The sequence below is a fragment of the Enhydra lutris genome, unplaced genomic scaffold (genome assembly GCF_002288905.1).
Source record: "Enhydra lutris kenyoni isolate GAN:26980312 unplaced genomic scaffold, ASM228890v2 scaffoldscaffold86, whole genome shotgun sequence".
Lineage (NCBI taxonomy): Eukaryota > Metazoa > Chordata > Mammalia > Carnivora > Mustelidae > Enhydra > Enhydra lutris.
The window spans coordinates 3,464,369-3,479,655 of NW_019154170.1; positions in this window are offsets into that span (position 1 = coordinate 3,464,369).

Here is a 15,287-nt window from a genome sequence, read left to right on the forward strand (position 1 = left end):
AAAGCCCACCTGCACTGTGTGGGCCCGCGCTCCCTTTCCGCAGGGCACAGGCCTGCGGACCTGGGCAAGGTCATGGCACACCGTGCCATCCCCAGCCTGACCTCCCGGCAGCCACGTCTAGGCCGGGGAACGACCGGGGAATGTAACCTGATGGTATGTTTTATTCGCCCCAGTAGCAGCAAATTACCACCCTTTTATTTTGTAACGGACACGAGAGATGAGCAGTGTGGTCTTGTAGGTTCTTTTGTGTTTCTTCCACGGAGCCTTTGGAATCGGGCGTGTGTTTTGCCCTCACAGCACCTCTCAGGCCGGCGTGGTCACATCACGGGGCCCAGGGGCCACGCGTGGCCAGGACTGCACAGTACAGGCCCAGCTCTGCTCCACTCTGTGTCCGCTTGGGCTGTCTGCCCGCTGGGTCTTATGTGGGGACGCAGGGCCATGTCTGGGACATCTGTGGTGGTCACACTGGGGGCTCCTGGCCTGTGGTGGACGGGGGCCAGGGGTGCTACTCAGCCCCCACTGCACCCTGTGTGGCCCTGCAGAGAAGGATTCCCCGTGGCCGCAGTGGGGTGGGGGGAACTCTGTACACACTAGACACCAGAGTAAATCCCCAGGGGTCAGGGGTACAGCCCAGGTGACCCTGGTGTCTGTGAGTCACCCCCTCTCCCCCACTCAGTGTGTGAGTTTAAGCTCCACGTGGGGCTCGAGCTCGGGAGGTCAAGAGCCCTGTGCTCCAGACGCCCCCAGTGTTCGCCTTTAAATGGGTGCAGTTCCCAGGAGCTCTGCAGTCAGATGACCGTGGAAGGCAGTGACCTGGGGGGTTGGTGGAACCCCCAATCCAGGGTCTCACCTGGGGCTGACTTGCCCCGCAGGGGACACGGTCCTGTCTGGGGACCTCTGTGGTGGTCGCACTGGGGAGCTCCTGGTGTTGAGGGGGTGGGGCCAGGGGTGCTTCCCCGCCCCCACAGCGCCCCAAGGACAGTCCAGCCCTAAACCCCACCCCGGTTCAATGCCCCAAGAGGCAGAGGCCTCTGTGCCCCAGCCAGTGGACTTATGGTGGCTGGAGCCTGGGGCCCGGTGCGTCAGGAGGGATGTGGGCAGAGGGGCTCCGGAACCTTCTGGAAGGTGGGGAGTCCAGAGCAGGGTGCTCAGCCAGCCCTCGGGGCGGAGGTATGTGCTGGGCAGGAAGCCTCAGGTCAGAGGCGGAAGTCGGCCTCTCTCTGTGGGCCACCGACTCCGGGTTAACAGAGGTCAGAGGAAACTGCCACAGGGTTTCCCAGAACGCAGGGTCCAAGCAGGAGTGGGGTGGGGAGGGGGTCCCCCTCAAAACGAAAGCAGCGAGGGCCCTCCAGGCGCCGCCCCTCTCGGGGCCCGAAGCTGCCCAGGTGTGTGAGCCCGGGGGCTGCCCAGCCAGGTGCATAGAGGAGGACCGGCCTGGTCGGCCGTCCCCATGGCAACCGAGGAGGAGGAAGGAGGGCCGGAGGGAGAGGCCTGGGCCCCACCGCGGCATGAACCGAGGCCCGGCTGTCTCAGGTTTCTGCTCGGGCTTCCCAGGGGACAGCGGGAGGCCAGGCCGAAGAGCAGCCCTTGGAGAACCAGGGGCCTCAGGTGAGGGAGGGACTCGGGCCCACAGCCCTGCCCCTTCCCCTTGGACACCCACATCACTGTCCCCCTGGGTCTGTGGCCCCATTCCCTCCCCGCCCCCCGCCAGCAGGAGGGGGTCCTCCCTGGAGCCCAGAGATGGCGCCAGCCACTCCCCCCGGAAAGAGCAGACCCTCTAGGGCAGCCCGAATCCCTTCTCCCTACACCCTAGCCACAGCCCGGAATGTGGGCAGCACAGTTCTCTGACCCCAGAGGGTCCTGCCTCCCCCAGGACAAACGCCGGTCATCCTGCCCTCGCCAGAGCCATGCTTCCTCTTGACTCTGTCACCCGCTGTCTTTTCCGTCCCCTGGTGCCCCATGGCGGGGCCCGCAGCCTGGCCTGAGGCTGAACACAGATCACGGAGCCCTTGAGGCTAAAGGCAAAGCGACAGGAACCGTGAAGGGGGTCCCGAGGGCTGGGCAGAGCGCACCCCAGCAGCGGAACTCGCATAGGCCTGGGCTCCGAGGGCCGCCGAGGGTGCCGGGCAGAGGGCGTCCCCAGCAGGGGAGCCTGCATGGGCCCTGGAGGAGATCTGCCGGGCTGGGGAGGCGGGATGAGGCTCAAAATATTTACAGGCGTCCCGCAGAGCAGTCAGCGCTCCCCTGGACGTGGGAAGGGACCTGGGCTCAGAAGGGGGCCGCCCCCCCTCCACTGTGCCCTGTGTCAACCGACCCTTTCGGGTGTCACAGTGGGAAACAGGACAGGACATTGGCCAGCAGGGGAAACAGAAGCCTATTAATGCTGCAACCCCCCACCGGCCTTAGGTGCAGGATTGGGTGGTGGCCGCGCTGGGAGCCAGGTCAGTTGGGCGTCTGGCTAAGAAACTAGTCGTTTGTGCCAGGGACAGCTGCCGACCGCGAGCCAGGCAGTAACCTCAGGCAAACAGGTTTAGGAAGCTGAGTTCATACGGAGCAGGACGCGCAGATTACCCCGCACGGGGGTCCAGGCCATACCGTGGCTGTCCTCTTTGGGGGCCACACCAGTGATGCAGGAGCGCATGTCCAGGTTCAAGAGGGAGCCCCGGGGAAGCAGACCTCAGATTGCAAAGAACGTCACAGAGCTGGGTCCTAAAGGGCAGGGCGAGGCCTTGGCCTGGAGATCCCATGGTGACCCCTGCATGGCCTGTTCTGGGGTTCAGCCCTTAGAGCCACAGAGACCCTAGCTGGGGGGTCTGCCTCTTGTGGAGGTAAAGGCTAGCCCCTGAGAAGCTGTCCTGGGCCCCCTCTTCCCCCAAAGGACCAAGCGCACCTGACTTGGCTGTCCTCTCCCTGCGCACGTCCCATTCTGCTTCCTCTGAGCCTTTGCACACTCTGTTCCCTCTGCGCCTGCCGACCTCCTGCTCGCTGATAGGTGGGCATCTGCTCAGGATTCGCCTTCTCAGGGAGGCCACCTCCGCTTCCCTCACCCCTGACCGTCCTGTGTGGCTGCAGTCACCCCCTCCGCTCACGTACAAGCTCACGCGGGGCCACTGGCCATCCCCCTGCCCTGACCCCCATCTCCTTCCAGGGACAGGCTTGGATTTTTTTCACAGGGACCCATGTTTCTAAACACAGTCAAATCACCCCCGTGCCCATTGGCCCCAGGACCCAGGGTGCAGACCTAGGGCCTACCCAGGGGTCATGGGGTTGGGGGAGGAGAGGGGAGAAAGGGGAGGGGTACAGGGGAAATGCAAATCTCTCACGCTTGCTACCTCCCTGTCTGTGCACCTGCTGCTCCCTGTTCTGGAAGCTTCTCTCTGTCATTGCCCCTCTCCACCCCCAACTTCTCTTCAAACTTCAGGCTCAGGACAGACATCCCCCCCACTCAGGGCAGCCTGCCCCCCCCCCCCCCCCCCCCCCCCCACAAGGGCCACCAGACCTTCCAGGGACCTTCAGCATCACAGATTGTTGGATTCTCCCCGCCCCATCTCCATGCTCTTGAACTTGGCAGTGGGCTCTGCAGCAGGACAGGAGAAAAACACAGGTGCGCTCGGACTGATCAAAGTCAAAAACCCGGGTGCGTGAAAGGACCCCATCAAGAGACAAGCCACAGGGGGAGACCGGTCTGGCGTCCAGGGTGCATAAAGAACCCTTACAGCTCAGCGACCCAAAGACAGTCGCCCCAGTTACAAAGCAAGCAAGGGTTTGGACAGGGACACTGGACCTCGTTCCCCATGGGTGACACCCAGATCTGGGCTGGATTTCTGGCCGGTCCACAGAGGGGCAGGGTCCCAGCCCCAGGACCTGGGAGGTGCGTTGGCAAGGCCCAGGCCCAGGGTCCTGGAGTGAGGGTCAGGAGGGATGCTTGAATGAAGCCCTAGGTGTGCTGTCTCCTGTCTTCACCCCACACTGAAGAGTAGGAAGTGACTCCCTGTGTGACTCCGACTCCCCCATCCTCCTTCCCCTCCCTGCCTCTCCCCTCCCTTCCCTGCCCACAGCAGCCCAGGGGTCCTCCCCTTTAAAGGGAAGGGACCACTTTGCAGACCTGTGTTCCCAGCGTGCCCGGCCCCTGCGCTGTCAGCCAGCACTGAGGGCTGCCCTTGAGTGTCGGGGAGCCCTGGGGGCTCCGGGTTCACAACCTAGGGGGTGGGGAAGGGGTTCCAGAGCCCAGCAGAGACCTGGAGAGCCTGGGTGCCAGAGTCCCCCACAGGCGCTCCTCTCCCTGCACTTGGTGATGCTTGTTACCCCACAAAACACAGGGTCCCCAAGCATCACTTACTGCGGGTGGACACACTGGCCAGAACCTGCTGTGGGCACCTTAATGCCTACCCTCGTTCACAGCAGCATGACTCACAGGAGCCCAGAGTGGAAACAGGCCAGATGCCCACCGACTGAGCAGCAGGCACACAGTGTGTCCTCCCCCCTTCCCCGCCACAGGCTGCCCTGGGGACAGACCCCAAGCCCATGAAGCTCAGGGAGGGAGGGACCCAGACACAGACGGCCCCACGGGGTGTGAGTCCATGCGTGTGACACGCCCAGACCAGGCTCCCCCATGGACGGGAAGGGGGCTCGTGGGGGTCGGGGCTAGGGTGGGACTGAAGATGGGGACAGGGCCTTGTGCTGGGGCAATGGAACGTTCCAGAATTGGTAGTGGTAGTGGTTGCACAGTTGAGTGAATGTACTAGCAACTAGCGAACTAGACACTTGACGTGGTTGAGTAAGTGAATTATATCTCAATAAAGCTGTTCTTAAAAACAACGAGCCACCCTGTCCCATCAGCACACACGCTGCCTGTGTTGCCCGCGCCACGATATTGACATAGGCCGCGCATGACTCCCCAGTCCTGTCTGGCAAGTCCTTTTCAGGCCATGAGCCTGTGCTGTGGAGAGAGGGGAAAGGCCCCTTGGGTCCTGCCCTGGCGTGGCTCTCAGCCAGGCTCCGAAGGCTGTGGATCCCCTGTCCGCACAAGGGCAGCAGGGACGCGCACCGCCCCCCACCCACCGCTGCCCCAGGGCTGGGGGAGCACTTGGGGCAAGGAACAAGGCCACGCCCATTTCACAGATGAAAACACCGAGTCCCAGAGTGGGGCAGGTGTGCCAGGAAGCCGGCGGAGCAACTGGGCTTCCAGCCTGGGTCGGCCAGATAGATGCCACGCAGGTGGCTTCGGGGACACTGTCCTGTCCCCCACCGACACACGCACATCCAGGCCCTGACTCAGACCACACGGAACCTCCTTCCTAGTGGTTTCTGGGCCAAAGGGTCCCCTGCCGGGCAAGGTCAGCTGACCCGACATCCTGTTCTGCCCTGCACCTTGCCCCACCCGCTCCCACTGGGAACGCGGTGGGACTGTCCTTGACGTCAGCCTGCGGAGGGACTCAGCCTGGCTCGGGGGTGGGGGGTGGGAGGGGTGGGCTTGCCAAAAGGAGCTCAGAGGGAGGAGATGGCTGGCCCTGCCCACAGTCAAGTAGCAAACTTGACCTTGACCCCTTGACCTTGACTCCAGGAGAGAGGAGAATCCCCAGGCCAGGAGGAGGGCGGGGCGTGGGGGCTGCTGGAGGCGGCGGCTGCCGGCTGACCCCGTGGCTGTCTGAGCCTCCGGTGCGCTCTCCGTCCCTCGCGCTCTGCCTCTCTTTTCTTCTGCCGGAAAGTGAAACCAAAGCGCCTGCCGCTGGCCCAGCCCAGGGAGGGTCGGGGACAGCGGCGGCTGCCGGCGGCCCACGTGGCAGGCGCAGGAGGGAGGGAGGAGTGGCTACGCCAACTGCGGTGATTTTAAATAAAGAACCGGGACCAGAAATGCAGCCGCGTTCTCCCCGCGCCCCGTCCCCGCCCCGCGGCCTGGTCTCCTCTGCTTGCTGTCTCCAACAGGGCTGCGGCCGGGACCAGGACCCACCCGCTCCTTTTGGGGTCCCTCAGGTGAAGCGGATCCCCCGGGACCATCTCTGAGGCCCTGAGTGGAGACCGGCTGCCTGGGGGCAGCAGGACAGTGGGCAGGGGGCAGAGGGAGGCTCAAGACCTGGGTTGTCCTGGGCCACGGGGCAAGTCTTCCTTCCCTGCAGAGCTCAGAGAGGGAGAAGCTAGGACCACGCTCAGCAGCGCGCAGGACTGACCTTAGACCCAGGCCAGACTTTCTCCCCATTGGCAGTGTGGCCATTTGGGGCCTGATCATTGGGCGGGGTGGGGGGGCGTCCTGGGCATATGGGGGCTCTAGCAGCATCCTTGCCCCAACCCCTTGATGCCAGGAACACCCCCTAGTGTCACCCCTATTGATGTCCCCAGATGGCAGCCTCTGTCCCGGGAGGGAGCCCGGGGAGGGGGGAATCAGCCTCTCTCATGTAACCCACGGCCCTCAGCAAATTCTTACAATGTGAAGCCAGGTTGGGGAGAGAGGGGCAGGCATAGAGCTCCCAGCCAGCCGGCCCCCCCGGCTTTGGAGCTCCCGTCCAGGCTCTGAGAGCCCCCAGGGTCCTCGTCCAGCCTGGGAGTACGGAGGCATCTGGGGCGCAGGCAGAGAGAGGGGCCAGTGGGAGGCATCCTCGGGGAGTGGTGGGCCGCAAGGCCCATTGCACAGATAGGAATCCTGAGCTGCAGAGTCCAGTCAGGACCGCAGCGGTGCCTGGAAAACCCCCTCCTCCACCTTGTGGGCCAAGTCTAAACAGCCTGTGTGGGGCGCCCTAGCCCCCCAGGCACACTGAGGCCAGGCTTCTCCCCAGCCTCCGTGGGTCCAGGGGCTGGCGGGCGGCTAGGAGGCTACAGGGTGCTGTCCTAGGGAGAGGCTTCTGGGCGCTTCCGACAGCTGTGTCTGCCGAGCAGGTAGCGCCTTCAGACCTGCACACCTGGTTTGACCACCCTGGGCTGCTGGTTAAATGTTAGCTCTACTCCGGAGCTCGAGTGGGTGAAGCCCGGGGACCTGGGAACAGCCCGGGCAGGAGGCGGCTTCACCCTCGGAGGGGAGCGTGGTGGGGGGCTCCTGGCGGCAGCCCGCCTTCCTCGTGCCTGCACACAATCCCGGGATCCACGGGCACCCGTGGCCTGCAACGTCCCGGCCCACAGATTCAGCGCTGCGGCCCCAGCGGGACTCAGAGTCTGGGGGTGGCGGGCCGTGGGGGCGGGGGGCTTGTCTCTGTACTTGTGGGTAGCAAGGTGCCCCTTCTTTTTTCCTAATGTCCTTACTTGTCAGACCAAAAAGGCCGGCCTCTGTGGAGTTGGACCCTGATATTCTTTGCTTTCCTTCTTTTTAGTCTTAAAAAAAAAAAAATTAGAACTCTTGATATTTTTATTGTGTAAGATACACATAAGTCACCATCGTAACCGTCTCTAAGCGCACAGCTCCGCGACGTGAAGCACACTCACCCATCCTGCAGTCACCCCCACCCTCCGACTCCAGAACTTTCCATCCCCCACACGGAGACTCTGTCCCCACGAAGCACGGACTCCCCACCCCTGCCCCAGCCCTGGCTCCCACTGTCTCCTCTGTGTGGACACGACTCCTCTGGGGCCCTTCTGGGAGTGGGGTCCTGCGGGACAGGTCCTTCTGGGTCTGGCCACTCTCACTGAGCCCGCTGTCCTCAGGGTCCCTCCGCGTCGTGGCAGAGGTCAGGGTCCCTCCCTTCCTGAGGCTGGACCGTGTTCCCGTGTGGGGACGGACCGCGCCGTGTGTGTCCATCCATGCATGGATACCTTCAGGGTGCTCGCACCTTTGGGCAACTACAAACGTGGGTGTGCAAATACCAACATAATCTTAGGAATTGAACTTTGCTCTGGGGTCTCTGACTTAGGCCTCAGCAGCCCTGTCAGCGCTTTGGAGCTGGACCTGATGAGTCTGGTGGAAGGGCTCCCCTCAAGGCTCCCAGGAAATTCTCCGGGGGTTGTGCACATCTGCCTGCCAGGGACTAGAGAGCCCCATGAAATGTGCAAGACAGTAGGCGGAGGCTCAGAGGGGACCAAGGGCTGGTCTGACATCCCTGTCTCGTATACTTGTCCGCTCAGTGCTCCGGTTTTATCAGTGGGTCAAATATCCTGAATATCACCCCTGCATATCTCACTACCCGAAACTCCTGCCACAGGACATTTGCATCATCTCCCCGCATTTTGCTTCTATAAACAATGCTCAGTTGAACATCCTTGCAGCTACGTCTTAAAGCACAACCCAAAATATTTCCTTTAGATACATTTTTTAAAAGATTTTATTCATTTATTTGGGGCGCCTGGGTGGCTCACTGGGTTAAGCCTCTGCCTTCGGCCCAGGTCATGGTCTCAGGGTCCTAGGATTGAGCCCTGTGTCGGGGAGCCTGCTTCCCCCTCACCCTGTGCCTGCCTCTCTGCCTACTTGTGGTCTTTCTCTCTCTGTTTCCAATAAATAAATAAAATCTTAAAAAATAATTGCAGTAAATTATACATTGCACAGCTATTACCATTTTAACCCTTTCTGGGTGTGCAGATTAGTGGCCTTGAACAGTGTCATGCTGGGGCTCGGCCCCGCTCACCACCCTTCTCCAGAACTTTCTCGTCCTCCCAGATTGGACCTCCATCCCCATGCAGTGAGCTGGCTTTTGAGAGCCTGCGCGGAATCTTTACGGCCCTTCCAGAAAACTTGGTGTTCACGCGGGTGGTTTTTTGTGTGTGGTCTGCCTCGAACTCAGACATCGCTCTGTTCCCCCAAACGCGACTCCCAAACGGCCGATAAGCTCGCCTTCAACACCTCGCTCAAGTCACTGGTAAAACTGACAGGTGATGGGTAGATAGCTGGCCGGATAGGTAGATGTGTTCACACGGGGACACGCGCATGCATTCATACCCACCACGTCATGTTCAAGTCTCAACCTCCATCCGGGACCCTAGAATGTGACCTTCTCTGGAGAGACGGTTATGGAAGACGATCTGATTCGTTAACACGAGGTGATGCTGGAGGAGGGTGGGCTCCCTAATCCAACAGGACTGCTGGCTTTATAAGCAGGGGACATCTGGACACGGAGAGGCAGACCCACACGGAGGAAGGGCACAAGGAAGCCATCCAGGACTATGTGGTTCCTGGAAGCCAGGAGAGAGAGGTCAGGATGTGGAGGCTTGGGAGGGAGCGTGGCCCCGCCAACACCTTGACTTGGGACTTCTGGCCCCAGAACCGAGATCTGGGCTACCGGGTCTGGGGAGCCCATCACGGCAGCCCTAAGAAAGCGGCTGATATATTTTATGGGGTCCATTCCAAGAGGAGGGTGGGAGGGTCAGAGAGATCTTGGAAGAACATCATGCTGCTGGTTCTGAAGATGGAAGAAAGATCATGAGCCTTTTAAAAAAATAATCGTCTATATATTATTTATATATAATTGAGATCAAGAGTAAAAATAAATGTTCACATGCGCACGCACACACACACACACACACACAGAGGCGGGTCCAGGAACAGGTCACGTGTACCCCGTTCCATTTGCTGCCCTCCCCACACTCCTCCTCCCTCTTGGGCACCATCCGGCTCCTGACCTTGCTGGAGTTCGAGGTACCCTCCGCCTGTCTCCTTCTATGCTTTGATCTAAGAAGCCAACGAAGACGTCCCCTTGGCTGTGACTTGCCCTTGGTGATTGTGGGAGGGTTCCTGATGCTTGCCATTTTTGTCGTCTGTGTGTTTAAAGACAACTGCTCATTCTTCAAGCAAGGGTTTAGCGGCATGGCTCGCTCGGCAGAACCGTATCCTGAGCCCCGGGGATTAGGCAGTGAGCGGCCAGGCCTGTTCCCTGGAAACTGCTGGCTGGGACCTGACCCGCTTCTAGTCTCCTGCTGGCCTCCTTCTCTGCCCCCTTTGCTGGACTCTGGCATCAGGGTGCCCGGGGACGCCCTCTCTGTCCATGCCCCCTTGGGGGTGCCACGCAGCCTTCGAGCTGGGGAAGACCACCCCCCCGTGCCCCTAGTACCAAGCCCACCCTCTCCCTGACACTCCTGATTCATCTGTCCACTGCCTCTGGACCCCCGATGGACACGTCTCCATGGTGAAGAGGAAAAACGGAGTCACGGCTCATACCTCGCGCTCGTTGTCTTCCCAAACCCATGTGTCCCGGCCTGCCGCACGCCCCGTGAAACCCAGAAGCCCTTGGGGTTCTTTGCCTCCCATCCCCTGCCCCCCCGCCGACATCCAATGCAGCATCAGATCTTCTCGACTTGACCTTCAAAGTAGGCCCATTCTTCATTCTGCCACCACTATTCCATCTGTGCTCCCCGGATGCCCACGCCAGGTCCCCAGCGGGCGGTTCCACGCCCTGCCCAGGGGTTCTCACTCAGTCACGGGTCTGACGAAGGGAGCATGAAGGCGGGCCGTCATCTGCTTAAAATAGTGCTAACGCCTTCCCCTCACACCGTTTTGGGGCACCTTTCCATTTTTTAATTTTAATTTTTTAAAAATATTTTATTTATTTATTGGACAGAGAGAGACAGCAAGCGAGGGAACACAAGCAGGGGGAGTGGGAGAGGGAGAAGCAGGCTTCCGGCTGAGCAGGGAGCCCGATGTGGGGCTCCATCCCAGGACCCTGGACTCATGACCTGAGCTGAAGGCAGACGCCTAACGACTGAGCCACCCAGGCGCCCCTTTAATTTTAATTTTTTGGAAGAAAAAATTTTATTCCTCAATAACCACACGTAGATACTAACGGAATGTGCCATCCAGCAGGGCCACACAAGTTCCCAGACTTTGGAACCAGATCGAACACGGCCACCCTCATAGCCTCCTACAGGGACACTTCTTTTTCTTTTTACTTTTTTATTGTGATAAACTATCTATGGCAGAAAATTCACTATTTCAACCATTTTTAACCTGTATAAGTCCATGGCATTGCACATTCATGTTCTCATGCCACCATGCCCACCTTCTGTCTCCAGAACTTTCCATTCCCCCACACAGACTCTGTCCCCACGAAGCACAGACTCCCCACCCTCTGCCCCAGGCCCACTCCCACCCTCTCCTCTCTGTCTGTGCGGACAGGACTCCTCTGGGGCCCTCCTGGGAGTGGGGTCCTGCGGGATGGGTCCTTCTGGGTCTAGCTGCTCTCGCTGAGCCCCGTGTCCTCGGGGTCCCTCCACACCATGGCAGGGGTCAGGGTCCCTTCCTTTTTCAGGCCGAGTAATATTCCAGTGTATGAATGAGGCCGAATTGTGTTTCTCCATTCTTGTGTGTGTTTTTTTTTAAGATTTTTATTTATTAATTTGAGAGAGAGAGAGAGAGCGACAGAGAGAGAGAAAGAGCACAGAGGCCGAGGGAGAGGGGGAAGCAGAACCCCGCTGAGCGGAGAGCCCAACCGGGGGCTTGATCTTAGGAACCTGAGATTGTGACCTGAGCCGGAGGCAGATGCCTAACCAACCGAGCTACCCAGGTGCCCCTTGTCCATTTGTAGATGGGCATTTGGGTTGTGTCTACATTTCAGCTATTGGGGAAAACGCTGCTGTGAATACGGGTGTTGCTTTGCTTTTAAAAAATTTATGTCATCCATGTACCAAAACATCCAGTCTTTAAAGTTTATGATTCAGTGGTTTTCAGTGTACTCAAAAGTTGTACAACCATCACCATGATCTAATCTTGGAACATTTTTATCACCCCTAAAGGAAACGTGTCCCCTTTAGCAATCACCCACACACACTGCCCCACGAGCTCCTTCCCGTCCACGGAGGAGCCTGGTCTGGGCGTGTCACACGCGTGGACTCACCGCCCGTGGGGCCTTCTGTGTGTGGTTTCCTCCCTGCGCGTCGCGGGCTTGGGTCCGTCCAGAGGCGGCGCGTGGGGGCCTTGCCCTGCTCGCGGCTGATACTCCCCAGTGTGGATGGACGCGCTGTATGCATTTATCCATCGGTGGATGGACGTTAGGACTGGTTTTCATTTGCGGCTCTTAGGAATAATGCTGCCGCGGGTTTGCCTCTGCACGTTTCGCCACGGATTAGATGCCATTTGTCTTGGGTACACGCCTTGCCGGGCTAGAGGTTGGACTTGGGGAAGTTAACTTCTGTTTAACTTTGGGAAGCAGTGCCGGCCGGGCCACCGCAGCTGCAACATCGTGGACTCCCCCTGCGCGGACAGGAGAGCTCCAGTCTCTCCCCATACCCACCAACACTTGCTGTCGTCTGCCTTTTTAACTCAGCCCACACCGGCAGCGGTGAGGTGGTGTCTCATCGTGGTTTTGATTTGCATTTCCCTAATGACTAGCGATGTTGGGCAACTTTTTTGTGTGTATCTTTTTTCTTTTTGGTATATCTTTTTTGGAGAGATGTCTGTTAAAATCCTTTGCCCATTTAAAACAATTGGTTATTTTGTTTTTATGGGTAGGTTTAAGATTTCTTCACCTATTCTGAGCAGCAGACCCTGACCATAGCTATGATTCGCAAATATGCTCTCCCCTTCTGTGGGTTTTTCTTTCACTTTCTTTTTCTTTTTTTTTTTTATAAGATTTTTATTTATTTATTTGACAGAGAGAGATCACAAGTAGGCAGAGCGGCAGGCAGAGAGAGAGGGGAGGAAGCAGGCTCCCTGCAGAGCAGGGAGCCCGACGCGGGGCTCGATCCCAGGACCCTGAGACCATGACCTGAGCCGAAGGCAGAGGCTTTAACCCACTGAGCCACCCAGGCGCCCCTTCTTTCACTTTCTTGATGGTATTCTCTGAAGCGCAGAAGTCAAGAATGTGACTTTATTTTAAATTTCATTATAAACAATATGTGCATCGGGGCACCTGGCCGGCTCAGTCAGGAGAGCGTGTGACTCTTGATCTCAGGGATCTGAGTTCAAGCCCCACGTTGGGCGTAGAGATGACTTAAAAAAAAAATCATGATGCAAAATTCAAAAGATCAAAGAGAGTAAACACAGGGTCTCTAACCCTGGTCCCCATCCCCTTCTGGGCGGGTCATCCCCCATCCCAGCAGCAACCCCTGCTTATGGTGACAAGGATTAGCTGCTCAAAATATATTGGTTGGGAGCCTGGCCAACATACCTCGAATTCAAGTCCGTCCATCCACTCGCTGTGTGTCTTTGGCAAATTACTTCCCTTCTCTGGGTCTCTGCACCATCATCCTGTTGCATTCAAAGGTAGAATTCAGAAATCCAGAGCCGATGTTCCTGCCTATCCTGGAACAAATTTGTTCTGAGGCAAGTGCCAAGCATTTGTTGATTTTCGTGTTATTTTATTGCTAAGATGGAGCTGGTCTAGACATACCCCGAGAACCTTTTCGGTGAGCACCTTATGGGGGTCTGTCGATGACGTAAGAAATGCATCGAGTGTGTGTGTGAACTAGTTGTCTTAGAAATGTGGGTTTCGTCACTGCCCTGCCAGGAATAGGAGCTGGGGTATGGCCCAAACGGTAGTAGTAACATCGATAGAGTAACATCTCTCTCGTATGGAACACTTCTCTCCTGCCCTGCCCTCCTGTGCTGTTTAAGAATGTCACATATAGGGCGCCTGGGGGGCTCGGTCGGTTGAGCTTCTGCCTTCAGCTTGGGTCATGATCTCAGGGTCCTGGGACTGAGTCCCATGTTTGGCTCTCTGCTCAGTGGGGAGCCTGCTTCTCCCTCTCCTCCTCATTCGTGCTCTCTCTCACTGTTTCTGTCTCTTTCTCTCAAATAAATAAAATCTTAAAAAACAAATGTTACAGGTACCATCCTGTGCCTCCCTTGTTAGAACCCCAGGAAGTCTCTATCATTATTCTCTGGAAAGGACTCTGAGGATCAGAGAGGTTAACTAGTCTGCGCAGGGTCACACAGTAACAGTCAGAAGGAGACCTGCGCAAGGTCACACAGTAACAGTCTTTTATAACTCTATTAGCTTTAGACTGGGGTTCCCCCTCTGGCCTCAGTTTGCTCATATGGAAGATGGAAATTATATAACTCCTGTTTCTTTTCAGGGCGTGTTGAGAATAAGATCCAACGCCAACCTTCTATATGCATTCCCTTCCCATTCTGAATCAGGTTATTAACAGTAGAGAAAGGGTGCCGGATATTCGAGGTTAGGTGGTACAGGAGGGAAAACGGAGTTACCCCTGTACTTGCCGAGTGGGTGGAGCTTGGGGTGAGGGGCGGTGAGACCACCGGGAATAAGAACCAAGCAAGTTATCTGTGGGAGACCAGACCCAACCCTGAGATCTGCAAATTGTCTTTCTGCTTGGCCCGTCTAATCCCAAGGCTGATGGCAGGGTGGTTTAAGGAAGGAAGAAGGGCTTATGTTCCAGGCAGGGTCGTTAGAGCAAAGTCCCTGGGTTCCACCCTCAGCCGGGACCCACGTGGCCCCTCCCTCAGTCCCTTCCCACCTACTAGGGGCTGGTTTCACGCTGCAAGTCCTGGGGCTGTCACTTCCCCTCTGGGGGCCTCCCGGGTTTCCCCTTAAAGCCAAATTATTATTACAAAAGCCGATTCAACCCGTTTGGGTGTTGAAAGGCGCCTTTAATATGTTGTGCATAGAAGTAATAAAGTACAAGGGGCGGTGGGAAGCTTTGAAGTCAGAGAAGGACAGACTGACTTCGCCTTACCCATGGCAGCGCAAGTTTCCTGCCTGGAAGGTAATGTGGTAATGATAATAGCAATAAATGAGTATAATGCGATTAGATGTTAGAATGGAGGTAAACAGGACCCCGGACAGAGCCAGCCACTCGAGAAGCCCTCTGGAAAAGGCAGCTATCAAGCAGGTGCCGGCCCTCTCCGTGCAAGGGAAGGAGGAAGGGAAAACCGCGGCCCCGAGCCCCCCACGCGGCGGACCGCACCCGCCAGCCCTCCCCAGGCGCCTACTGTGTGCAGCGGGCAGCCGGCCGGGCCGGGTCAGGCTGTTCTCACCGCTCGTCCCCTCCTCCCCCTCCCCCGTCCCCCGCCGGACCTCTCCCACGACCGGGGAGGAAGTGGGAGAAATGGACAGGGAAAAAAGTTGGGTTAAGCCAACGCCTCCCCACTCCCCATCGTTGCCTCTCCGGAGCCACGCAGACCCTGGCGCGAGCGGCCCGCAGGACCCAGACGTCCGGGGCCCGGTCCCCGTCCAGCCCGGCGGCCCGCAGTTGGGTGGGGGAACTCGGAAAGCCGGGAAAACAACCGCCCAGCCCGCCCCTCGCCAACCCCTTCCCCCGCTACGCCCCTGGCGCAGCGGGCGGAGGCGACTCTTTTATATAATCGCGGGCAGGCAGGTTGGCTGCTTCATTTAGGGACCCAGGAGCCCAGCGAACCCAAGCCGTCATTCGAAAGCCCGCCCCCGGGTCCCTTCTGCGGCTGGGCAAACTGAGGCCCCAGG